Below are 12,674 nucleotides of genomic sequence, written 5' to 3'. Positions count from 1 at the left end.
CCCCCCCCTACATCCGGTTTCTGAAACTTTAAAATATATGTATACAGTCAAATTTTCACAAGCCACATAATTGAATTTTGGTTAATTTTACTTTATTTAAATATAAACATCATCTTTAAGTTTTGTCCAATATCTACCAGTTATAATTTTACATTTTGTTTTTTTTTTAAAGAGGTTTCGATCATTACGCTGGAGAATTTGAGATTTAAACCCTATACAAGAAAGTATTTGAAATCATTACTAATTACTTAAGTGTAAACGTTGTATGAGCTTTTTGGCATGAACACTTGAAAGTGTGCTAAACATTTTGTTTTGCAACACTGCTTTTTTCTAAACAGCTGTTTAATAGAAGGAGTAAAAGAATTTGAAAATCGCGTTGTTAACTTCAATTGGAAAATGAATAAAATATGGATATTCGAAGCTTTTTTAGCAGTACTGGAGGTAATTATAATTTATTCTTACTAATTTAAAATGTTATATTTAAGCGAGAATTTTGTAGCGAAATTAAAAAGAAAGCTGAGCCCAGGTGGAAGCAGCTCGAACGAAGATAGCGATGCTGCAACTGATACGATGGATGACTGTCATCCTAATGATATTGGTAAGTGGATTAACATGCCGAACGCTATGTCTGCTGCACAGAGAAGGACGCTGTTAACAGATTGTTGGAAGCCCGACGAAAATTATAAATTTTCAAATGATGCGACACATTTGAAACGCAAGTTCAATAGAGTCTGGTTGGACATGTATACACCGTGGTTGGTGTATTCCCGCAGGCTTAAAGGAGCTTTTTGTTTACACTGCGTGCTGTTTAAGCCACCAAACAAACCAGGAATTGTTTCTTCATTTGTTGTGCGCCCTTTCACAAAATTTAAAAATGTACATGAGTACTGCAAATCTCATGCTTCTTCAAATGTGCATAAAGAGGCTACGCAGTCTGCAAAGTTGTTTTTAGAAGGAACACCTGTTGATTTTCAGATGCAATGTGGGCACGCAAAGACTGTTGCAGAAAACAGAAAATTTTTAAAAGAAATAATTTCCACTAGCATATTTTGCGGAACGCATGACCTTCCTCTTCGGGGAAAGTTGAATGACGAAGGTAATATTAAAACATTTTTTAACTTAATTTATTCGTATCGTACATATTGTTTAAGGTATTCTACATGATTTAATTAAGTTAAAAATATCTGCTGGCGACGAGGTATTAAAAAATTACATTGAAGGAGGAAAACAAAATGCTACTTATATGTCACCACGAATTCAAAACGATATACTCAGTATTGCAGCAAATATATTACAAGAAAAGATTTGTAAGGATGTTAAAAAAGCTTCTGCATACAGTATTTTAGCAGATGAGACTGCGGATATGGCCGGCATCGAACAGTTATCTATTGGTATCAGATTTTTCGACACAAATTTGCGAATAATTCGGGAAGAGTTTGTTGGATTTGTGCAATTACCATCGATGGATGCAGACACAATAGCAGCAAATATCAAAGGTTTTGTTACACAGTTAGATTTGGATCCGGCAAAATGGGTGTGCAACGATGGCAGGCAAAATTGGTGGTGTACAAAAAATTTTAAAACAAACATATACAAAAAGTTTATATTTTCATTGCGCCAGTCATAGACTGAATTTGGTGGTCAATGACCTGAATTCAGTCCCCGAAATACGAAATAGCATTTCGGCTATCAAAGATATAATAAATTTTTTCAAAGAGTCAGTTACTCGCAGAAAATACGCTCCTAATATACATTCATTTTGTGAGACTCGTTGGACAGAAAAGTATCAAAGTATTAGCGATTTCAAAAAGTTTTATTGTGAAATAGTTGAAGGCTTAGAAAAGTTGAGCGTGGAGGGAAATGGTGCCACAAGGAAACTTGCATTCCAGTTACATAGTGCAGCTGGTAGAAGCGTTTTTATAATTTGTATGTGCATAGTTGCAAGATATTATGGTATTCTTCAACCAGTTGTGAATGCTATGCAATCCATAAATAACAACATTATTAAATGCAGAGAGCATATAAGTAAAATTTTGCACACAATTGAAAAGCACAGATCAAAACCTGACGTTGTATTTGAAGAAATTTTTAATGAATGTAAAGAACGCTTAAGTTTGGATGAACTCAAAGCTCAAATCGAGAATGCAACTTCTCTTTATAATTTAGAAGGTATTGAACATGAGCTGGAGCTTTGGTTTAATTGTTGGAAAGAACCGAACAAAGACCCAACAGATTTGGTTCTGGCCTACAACGAGATGGACTTCTTTCCAAAAATAAGGCAAGCGACTGACATTCTACTTGCAATGCCATGCACAACAGCAACAGTAGAGAGATCCTTTAGTACTCTAAGAAGAGTTAAAACATGGTTGAGGACTACAATGAAGGAAAATCGTCTGAATGGTAAGAAAAATGTGGAAAGCTGCTAACTTATTTTTATTTAAAAATTAATATTTTTATAGGTTTGTGTATGTTAAGTGCGCATAGGAAGCTAGTAAAGGAGAAACAAAGTGAGCTGGAGGAAGAAATCTTAAATGCATTTGCAGCAAATCCAAGAAGACTAGCATTGTGAAATAAAGTTCGTATTAGCCCCCCCCTATCCGATTAGCTGCGTACGCCCTTGTTTGCCTTTACACTTAAAAATAAAAGGCCCTGCCAAAGTGTTTTTGCCCAAGGGAAATTTTAGCAGTTGATAAATAACCCACAACGGAAAACACAAAAAGATCGCACAGAGTGATTTGCCACGGTGAGAAACACTCTTTGCTTGAAAGAAGAGTGTTTGTGTCAGTGGTAAACACCATATGGGACACTTGGTGACGGTTATTTTCGATCTCTGATGACCACGCATGAATTGTTCACACGAATTCATTCATATAGCATTCATTCATGAATGCATACAACCGATTTTTACTGGGATACTTTCGTACATAATCTATTGACGCACACCGTCTTCAAAAGAGTCACAACTCAAAATTTGGCATTTTTGAAATTATGCGCTAAAAATGTGCACAGATCTTTTATTCACCTTCCAGCAAAGGCTGGAGCAAATTTTTATTATAATTTGTTTAAATAAACTTAAGGTAAACTCGTCCTTGCCCATATGAACAGCATGTGCTACGAAATAGTTTTTCGCATTTTCTGACGAACTTATTATTTGGAGTTGTGACTCTTTTGAAGACGGTGTGCGATGTGTTGTATAGTCCACTTGGAGCGCTCGCTCGTCGCTCTCTCGTCTTACCTATCAGAGCGAGTATGCGGACATCTACTCACCTCGCACTACGAGCGAGGCAGCACACAACAGCCTCGCTCGTTTAATAGGAGCACGAGCAAACAAGCAGCGCTCGCTCGTTTTCCGAGCAAGCCAAACTTCTCGTGCCTCGCCTCATTGCTGCTACGATTACGAGCTGCGCGCGCCTCGTTGCCTGCGAGGCAGTGAGTAGGAGTTTGCTCGCTCGCTCGCTCGAACTCCGAGTTTTTGCCCACCCTGATAATTGTAGCGCATTTCCTCTTACTATGCATATGCCTAAATGTATGCAACCATTTGTCAAGCGCACACAGGGTGCTTCTAAAGAAAATAAACATTTTATGCTGAAATACACATACAAAGCCCTTCGAAATTTCCTGCTGGGATATGCGTTACAGCTTCGCAAATTTTACGCCTACCGAAACCAAAGATGTATACACATCAAAAATATTTCATCATTTTCCATGGCTAGAAAAAAATATTGCACATGATTTATCTAAAAGCAGATTTTGGAAAAAGATTTGCGAATTTAGAATTATTTAAATGTACGTTTGCATACTGCATAAACCCTTTTTGATGTAACATAATTGAGAATTAATTTAAAATATCTGAAATACTCCTTTTAAGAAAAGCGAAGAAGAGTTGCAGTTTTTGGAATTAAAAGAAGATAAGGCACTGGAAATACTAAGTAAAACTTTTCCATTGCTTGATTTCCGGCAACAAGTACCTGTATACCTTTACCAACGTATAACTGTGAGTTTTTGTACTCTACAATGAAATTCAGGAAGGCAAAATACCTTTCACAATTAGTTGCATTCGCGTAGCTGATAACACAGGTTTACAGGAAAAATGTTATATTGATGCCACTATCCAATTCCTATGTAGAATTGCTCGGTGATTCCCAAAATCGAGTTAATTTTTTTTCTATTTTTACCGTTATTCAGCTTAAAACAAAAGGTAGTTCCGCTTAACCACGTATATCTTTACGAACTAATTTAACAATCTTAAAAGGAGATAAGTCAAATAGAAGCTAAAAAAATTGTCCATACACCATATATACATCACTTTCCGATAGGACTGATAGTTTCTGACGAATTAATTAATCATTCCAGATTCCAAAAAATCAAACTTTAACAGAAGAAAAATTAAAAAAATAACAGGTTCTGTGCCAAATTTTTGCATTTCTGCTAAAGCCTGTTCTGTTAAAAAAAAAAAAACCAAATTACAAATTAAGAAATTCGATGGACAAATAAGAACTAATGAGTGGTCAAATGAAAATACGCAAAGATTTTTTGTATGAAAAATTAGCATGAAAGAAAGCTACTCACATGCCACGTAAACCTGAGTAACACGGTTTTCTGCTCATATTTCATGCAAAAAATCTTTGCGCATTTTAATCTGACCACTCATTATTTCTTATTTATCCATCGATTTTCTTCATCAGTAACTTAATTTTTTTTAACAGAACACAAATGCAAAGTTTTGCACAGAACTTGTTATTTTTAAATCTTTCTTCTGTTAAAGTTTGATTTTTTTTAATTTTTTCATTAAAAAATAAAAAAGGATCAGTCCAGCGCCTTCCTCTTGACCTGCAGGCTGTGTCGGAGAAACAGCCGCTAAACTGAAACGTAAAGTACGTGATATTATTAAGATCACATTCAAGTTTCGGTACACGAAATATTCGTTTTAATTGTATTGAATTGAATTTAATAAATCAATGTGCACTGAAAAATATTAATACATATCAATAGAGAAGCAGATCCACATTAACTTCAATCAGTGGTACCATCAGCTTGCGTCTCAAATTGTGATACCTACCTATTTCATGTGCCTGATGAATTAAGTTAAACATTATTTTTAAAATTCGTGACAACGCTCTTAAATGCAGTTCAGAAATAAAGCCTTTTTAAACCCATTTCATTTGATACCCATATTTGTAATAATTGCTATCACTTATTAAATAATTTGAGTTTACCTTTTAAAATAGGTGGCAACCCTCTTTAATATTATTAATATTTAAACTAAGGATATCTTACCACCTCCGTTTCAAGTCATGTTTTAATATTTCATTTAATTAAATTCTGATTCTAATTCTAAAATTCTAAAACAGGTGGCAACCCTCTTTAAAATATTTTAAAACCGAAACCTTGTTAAACCTTTTTCAACTGACACACATATTGCGATTTAAATTGGATATCTAATTCGCTTAATTCAAGTTGTATGTAATTTCTAAAACATATGGCAACCCTCTTAAATAAAATTTAAAAAAAAAATATTTTGAACGAACGTAAATTTATACCCATACTTTAATAAATAATTTGAGTTTAACTTTTTACACAAGTGGAAACCTTCATTAATGTTATAAATGCTGAAACTACATTTTTTAATAGCCCTTTCTGTGACGCCAATATTTCAGTATTTCATATAATTTGATTTAATTCGACTTTTCAAACATATGGCAAACCTGTTCAAATTTTTTTTTAACCAAAACCTCATAAAATCTTTTTCGTCTGACACTTGTATTGTGATACATATTTAAATTATCTAATCCTCTTAATTCGATTTGAATTTAATTATAAAATCAGGTGGCAAGACTCCTACATGCAGTTTGAAAATAAAGTTGCTTCAGGGCAATTCTGATTTATATTCAAATTGAAGTAGTTTATTTAAGCTTTTTATTGCTTATATTGAATCTAACTTCGTAACAAGGTGGAAACACTCTGCAAAATATTTTCAAACCACAACCTCTTTCGCAGTGTTGCTTTTTTATTTATGTTGATTTTTTTATTTTTAACCAAAATCACCAAAAAAAGTTACCAAATTCAACAAAAAACTACCAAATTTATTTCATGTACAGAACTGTACATACATGCTCTTGCGATGAGCTAATTAAGCAAGCAACATTTTATCAATTTTGGCTATTTTACTTTTATTTATTTAACGTTAATTATTTTTTCATAAGAGTCGAGCTCATTATATAAGAAACACCATATAAACCCGCATTTCAAACTTTGTGCAAAAATGATAAAAAAATCTACAAAGTTTTATCTAAATTGTCGACCTTTTATTCGGAAGAAACGATTGCGCGTCGTTTCAAGAACGCGCTCATAATGGTATATTTTGCATTTAGATATACATCTCCAGCTACATAGGGCTTATGCCACGAAACGACCGAATGCATCTGATCATTCACAGTGTCATTGATGCGTTTCGTTGCAACAGAGGACTATCAGGCGCATAATTTCCCATAGATGGGATGTTCTTCGGTTACTGAAATCATTCGATTTGGTACCATTGGACTTTTTTATGAGGCTACTCAGATGGCCGTTTTTTGTGAATAAACCTTAAACTTTGGAGCACTTTAAAAACAACATTTATTGTCCAGTTTTGCCCAATATATATAAATACATATGCCAACGAGTGACCGAAAATATATCAGAAATTCAACGCTTGAAGGCAAAGCTTTCCACTCTCACATAGACAAAGTGAAGTCCCTTACTGAATGTGTAGCTTTTCGAACATAGGTAGTTATTTACATAGAATTTTACTCATATGGTTACACAGTGCGATCACACAAAATCTTCCGGGGAAGGACACGGTAGATATAGCAATACACACTTTCAAGCAGTTTGTTAGAGATCACACCATTCTAGTAACCAAGTAACGCTGCAATTAGTTTTCGCGTTGCAAAACTTTCTGGTTTAAATACCTGGTACTTGTGGCCACTTCCTAATGTGGAATCATAACCTGTATTGACCTATGTGACATGTACGACCAAATCGAAAATGTTACCAAATTGCAAAATAAATTACCAAATTACCAAATTTGATAAATAAAGAAAAAAATTACCAATTTTGGTTAAAAATTACCAAAGCAGCAACGCTGCTCTTTCGTCTGAGATCCTTATTAGGATATACATTTCAATTGTCTGCCTTTATTTAAGCCGAACTTGCTTTTTGAAACAGGTGGCAACTCTCCTAAATACAACTAAGAAATAAGGCCTTTTCATAACCATTTCCATCGATACCCATAGTGCAATAATTCATTTAACTTAAAAATAATTTGAATTTTATTTATTATCAGCTGGAAACTCTTTTTGAAAAAATAAGAAGTTATTGCACACCCACAGGCCAAGCCCTTTAATTTGATACCTCATTTTGTAAAATCGAACGAACGGTACAGATCTGATGAGACGAAAATGTGTTCGCGTGTTAAGCATTCATATGTACATAAATACATACATACATACATAGATTATCTACTAAAAGAAAAATATATCCTGTGTGTGTTTTCTTTTTGGGTTACCATGGTAGCAATTTTTAATTATTTGCAAAGAAATGTATTTTCAATCTGAAATCAAATTTGTTTGAATGAATTTAAATTAAATTGTGCATTTGAAAACACGTTTACATACCTTTGGCTGTAGCTGAATTTGCAGAGGTGCTGACTGTTATTGGTTCCCTGCAGGGAAACCGCGGACTAGTGTATCAAATTTCTAGTTCCGTACTAGGTCTTTACCGCCAAAAAGGAACTAGTCCGATAGGAAGATCCCCACCAGTTCAAAATCGTCGAAAAGTGGTACTTTTAAAAAACTATTTTTTTTTCAGTTTTTTTTCACTAGAAATCTATATATAAAGTGACGAATTTATAACCTGTTCGGAATCATAGAAAAAGGGATGCAGAACGAACTAGATCTTATTTGTCGAATTTAGAACTAGTTCGGAACTATCGAAAAAGGGATGCAGCGGGGGGCTTGTTTACTTTATATACATATGTGTTCGGCTACTTTTTCGTTCAAATACGTTTCTATTCTGCACTTCGCAGATGCTTTTTCATAGCTTGGTAATACAAAACCAAAATTTGTGTTAACATTTCAACATCTTGGGACCGTCTGGAATCTAACAGCGAGCACCTCTGCAAACTCAGCTACAGCTAAAGGTATGTAAACGTACATTTCTTACAATCATTCAAACAAATTTAATTTCAAATGGAAAATATATTTCTTTCAAAATAACTTAAAATCGCACACACGGAAGAGTCAAAAAGATTGAAAAATCATGATACTTTTTTCTTTCGTCAGTCGATTTTAGAACTGGTTCGGAACTATAGAATATAAGAGTAGTTCGGAACTATTGAAAAAGGGATGCAGCGGGGGGAAATTGAAACTTCCTAGGACATCGCCATGTTAAACTCGCCAGTTGCTTGCATGCAAAAAAGATTTATCGCGAACCAGTACTGGGTCTAAATGTACTAGAAGCGCACCAGTTCAGAACTAGAGATTTTCCCCTCAGGGTTATATTCCAGAAGGTCCCAAAATGTTAAGATGTTAATATAAAAAAAAACATCGATGTTTTTTTCGATTCGATACATCGAAATATAGCATCGTTGGATATCGATGTATTGTATGAAAACATCGATATTTTCGATGCATCGAATGAAAACGTCAACAGTTTATTACAATTAAAAATATACAACAAGAAATGAAATGATTGCCAGCTCAAATACTATGGCAATGTCGCAATTTTGTCGCAATAAAGTTCCCATACAAAAGTAATCAGCTGCGTCGCAATGTGGCAAATTTTGCGTCAAATGCGTCAACTTTGCGATGTTTCATGAATCCCACTAATATAAAGTGTGCCAGCTAGCAATGACATGCAATTTCGGCACACATATTTAGCAATTTATTTGCATATTTTTTATACCTTTCATGAGCATGAAATGGTATTATAACTTTGGTCCGATGTTTGTAAGTACCAGAATAAGAAGAGATAGACCCATTAAAAAGTATACTTAAATGATCAGAACGGCGAGCTGAGTCGATTTAGCCATGTCCGTCTGTCCGTCTGTCCGTCTGTTTGTATGCAATCTAGTCTCTCAGTTTTCGAGATATCCGGATGAAATTTGGTAGGTGAGTGTACTTTTATAATCTATTAATCATTTGTCGGAACCGGAAGAATCGGACCACTATAACATATAGCTCCCATACAACTGATTGTTCAGATATGAGATTTTTCGTTATAACTTCNCCACCCATTATCAGTGGAACAGTGAAAATTAAAAAGATCGGGTGACTATAACCTATAGCTCCCATACAACTGACTGTTCAGATATAAGATTTTTATACCTTTCATGAGCATGAAATGGTATTATAACTTTGGTCCGATGTTTGTAAGTACCAGAATAAGAAGAGATAAATGTATACTTAAATGATCAGAACGGCGAGCTGAGTCGATTTAGCCATGTCCGTCTGTCCGTCTGTTTGTATGCAATCTAGTCTCTCAGTTTTCGATATATCCGGATGAAATTTGGTAGGTGAGTGTACTTTTATAATCTATTAATCATTTGTCGGAACCGGAAGATTCGGACCACTATAACATATAGCTCTCATACAACTGATTGTTCAGATATGCGATTTTTCGTTATAACTCCTCCATTTATGCAGCTGGGAACATGAAATTTTGCAATACTTCCACCCATTATCAGCAGAACACTCACGGTGAAAATTAAAAAGATCGGGTGACTATAACCTATAGCTCCCATACAACTGATTGTTCAGATATAAGATTTTTCGTTATAACTCCTCCATTTATGCAGCTGGGAACATGAAATTTTGCAATACTTCCACCCATTATCAGCAGAACACTCACGGTGAAAATTAAAAAGATCGGGTGACTATAACCTATAGCTCCCATACAACTGATTGTTCAGATATAAGATTTTTCGTTATAACTCCTCCATTTAAGTAGCTAGAAACATGTTATCACTCATTATCAAAATAATATTTTCAGTGAAAATGGCGAAGATCAGGTCGCTATAACATATAGCCCCAATAGAACTGATTGTTCAGATATGCGATTTTTTGTTATAACTCCTCCATCTATGCAGCTGGGAACATGAAATTTCGCAATATTTCCACCCATTATGAAAAAAATACTTTCAGTGAAAATGGCGAATATCGGATCGCTATAACCTATTGCCTCCATTCAACTTATTGTTCAGATATGAGATTCTTTGTTATAACTTATCCATATATGCAGCTAGAAACATGAAATTTCGCACTTTTTCACTCATTATCAACAGAAAGTTTACAGTAAAATTAACAAAGTTCAGGTCACTATAACCTATTTATTGCCCTCATACAACTGATTGTTCAGATATGGGGTTTTACTGTAAAACGTTCATGAAAGGTATGAAGCCTTCGGCATAGCCGAAGACAGTGCTGCTCTTACTTGTTTTTATTTGACTTTTATGTTAACCCTTTTGAGTGAGGAATTATGAAGTTTTTTACATAAACAAATGCCAATAAATTCTTGCCGCTTGTGCAAAAGCACATATAACGTTGTAGTACTGGTGTTTTCAGTCCATCAGGATAAGGATCTAAGCCGAATTCGGGCAGAGGTATGCAACAAAAACAAAGGGTTAGTGCCAGAATTGAAAAAACTACGAAACTAACACATTGATTTGAAATAAGCTTACATAAAACTGGCTGGCACACTTTATATTATTTCACTATGTTGGTCCAAATTTCCAAATGGTTTTAGAGTGTCAATATCTTATCAATTAATAACATATTGTAGATGGTATTTTGGCACTAAACGTTTCTACTAAAAAAGTAGCAATTTATTAGTGCAATAACATTTTAGATAATATTAATAATATATATGTATATTCTAATAGTGCATAAATAGTGAAAATCCACATTTAGAATAGTTTCTAGAGCAAAGAGTTTGAAAGCATACAAGATAATTTTAGTCCGTACACAGTCGATGCATCGAAAAAAATACATCGATATATCGATAGAAAACATCGATGTTTCCGATGCATCGATGTTTTTTTGCATCCCTAGTTCTGCGCAAACATACTTCCGCCGCTGTTTTCAGGCAACTCCAATTAGTAAGAGTTATAATCCTTAAGCGCAAAGCGAAGCGAAGGCCGCCTACGCAGAAAGGAGTTCTGCGCAAAAATATTTCCGCCGCTCTTCTCCGGCAACACAGAAAGGGGAATTCTACTTATTATTCTGTAATTGAACGAACTGTTTAACTAAACGAGTATCGGTTAATTGAACCAAAAATTATCCACTTTCTTAAGTGCAATAAAGCGGGGAATACTGTATTTGGTTTTCTATTAATTTACGTAACCTGCGTTTGCTACAGGTTGAAAAAGCATACTCAAATTATGGACACGAGACTACAGAACCCATTGCAGCATTGCAATGTACAAATAAATGTTTTTCGCTGCTAAATTTTGCCAATCACCGCAAACGCAAAAGCAAAAGCAGAAATAACCGAGCGCGCACGAAATACCACTTACACACAAAGCTCACACATATGCTGTCGATTTGCTTCATTTTTGCTCTAGGAAAAAATTAAGTTAATTTTTGCTCTGACTTATAATATTCGTCCTTTTTGTTCTGAGCGTGTCAAATAATCATGCATAACAACCATCACCTTTCATCATTCTGTCCATGATTTATCCACATACATAGGATGACTTCCAAAACGTATCAATACAATGTTTGCAAACTGTTATACCGCGGTATGCAAACTGTTTGTAAAGGCAGAGTTGTGACACATTGCAACCTTATACATTGCATATTTTAAATATACAATTTAGCAATGAACATTTTTTCGGTGACAGGTAATAAGATCAACGGAAATTAGGTCAATTGACTTTATTTCTCACTCTGGTGCGAAATAAAGTCAATTGACATTATTACCTTTTTAAAAACGAAATAAAATCCATTGACATTATTTCTCTTTCAAACATTAACTTTGCTTAGCTTCGCGGCAGCGCGCGTCAGCGCACCACACCGCGCGCGCCGCACTCGCGCTCGCGCCCTGCGTACCCCGCGCGACCAGCGCGCACACCACGTCACGCTACGCCGTGATGGTTCCTAAAATCGCTAATTAGTTTTTGTGCAAATTGCAGATAGAGGGTATTAATAAATTCAAGCCCTCGATATTTCACATTTTTATATTTGTAAGTTATTGGAAGCAGGGATGCCAACTTGGCTCAAACCGTGCCATTGGTCCCTATTGTACTTCAAATGACACTTAATTTTTCAATTTGTAAAAAAATAACATGTCAATACATTTTTGTGAAATCATTTGCGTGCACTTCTTTTTCTCAACTAAAATTTTTTAATTTATAAAGGCTATTCAACTGGTTTATCTTATTTTATCATTGCGCTTTTGTTTGGAAAATATAGCTTTATTTTATTGCTAAATGTGAATGATTAAAACGAATGACACCTTTATTGACACTTTTATTTTTTTATTTGGCACATTTATGCACTTTTTATCCTCAATATGGCACCTAATAACTAAGGATAGTTGGGTGCCTTGATTGGCAGATTTCTGCTGTGTTTTGGCAACAACTTGTCTGCAGTAAAAAATCATATAATTTGTGTTTCAAAAGTGTGTGAAAACCAATC

At 34.7% G+C, this 12,674-nt stretch overlaps 1 long non-coding RNA gene across 1 annotated transcript in view; it reads right to left on the bottom strand.

Moving 5' to 3' along the window:
- The window catches only part of LOC108374707 (uncharacterized), a 16,535-nt gene extending 4,686 nt beyond the window's left edge, over positions 1 to 11,849 (bottom strand). The window contains exons 1-2 of the long non-coding RNA XR_001849076.1: positions 11,723 to 11,849; positions 6,111 to 6,113 (exon numbers count right to left, since the gene is read on the bottom strand). This is a non-coding gene — a long non-coding RNA (uncharacterized LOC108374707). The remainder of the gene's footprint in view (positions 1 to 6,110; positions 6,114 to 11,722) is intronic.
- Positions 11,850 to 12,674: the final 825 nt, after the last annotated feature.

Source organism: Rhagoletis zephyria, unplaced genomic scaffold, assembly GCF_001687245.7.
Source record: "Rhagoletis zephyria isolate East Lansing unplaced genomic scaffold, Rhagoletis_zephyria_1.1 Rzeph_scaffold_08033, whole genome shotgun sequence".
NCBI lineage: Eukaryota > Metazoa > Arthropoda > Insecta > Diptera > Tephritidae > Rhagoletis > Rhagoletis zephyria.
This window is presented reverse-complemented; position numbering and strand designations above follow the sequence as displayed.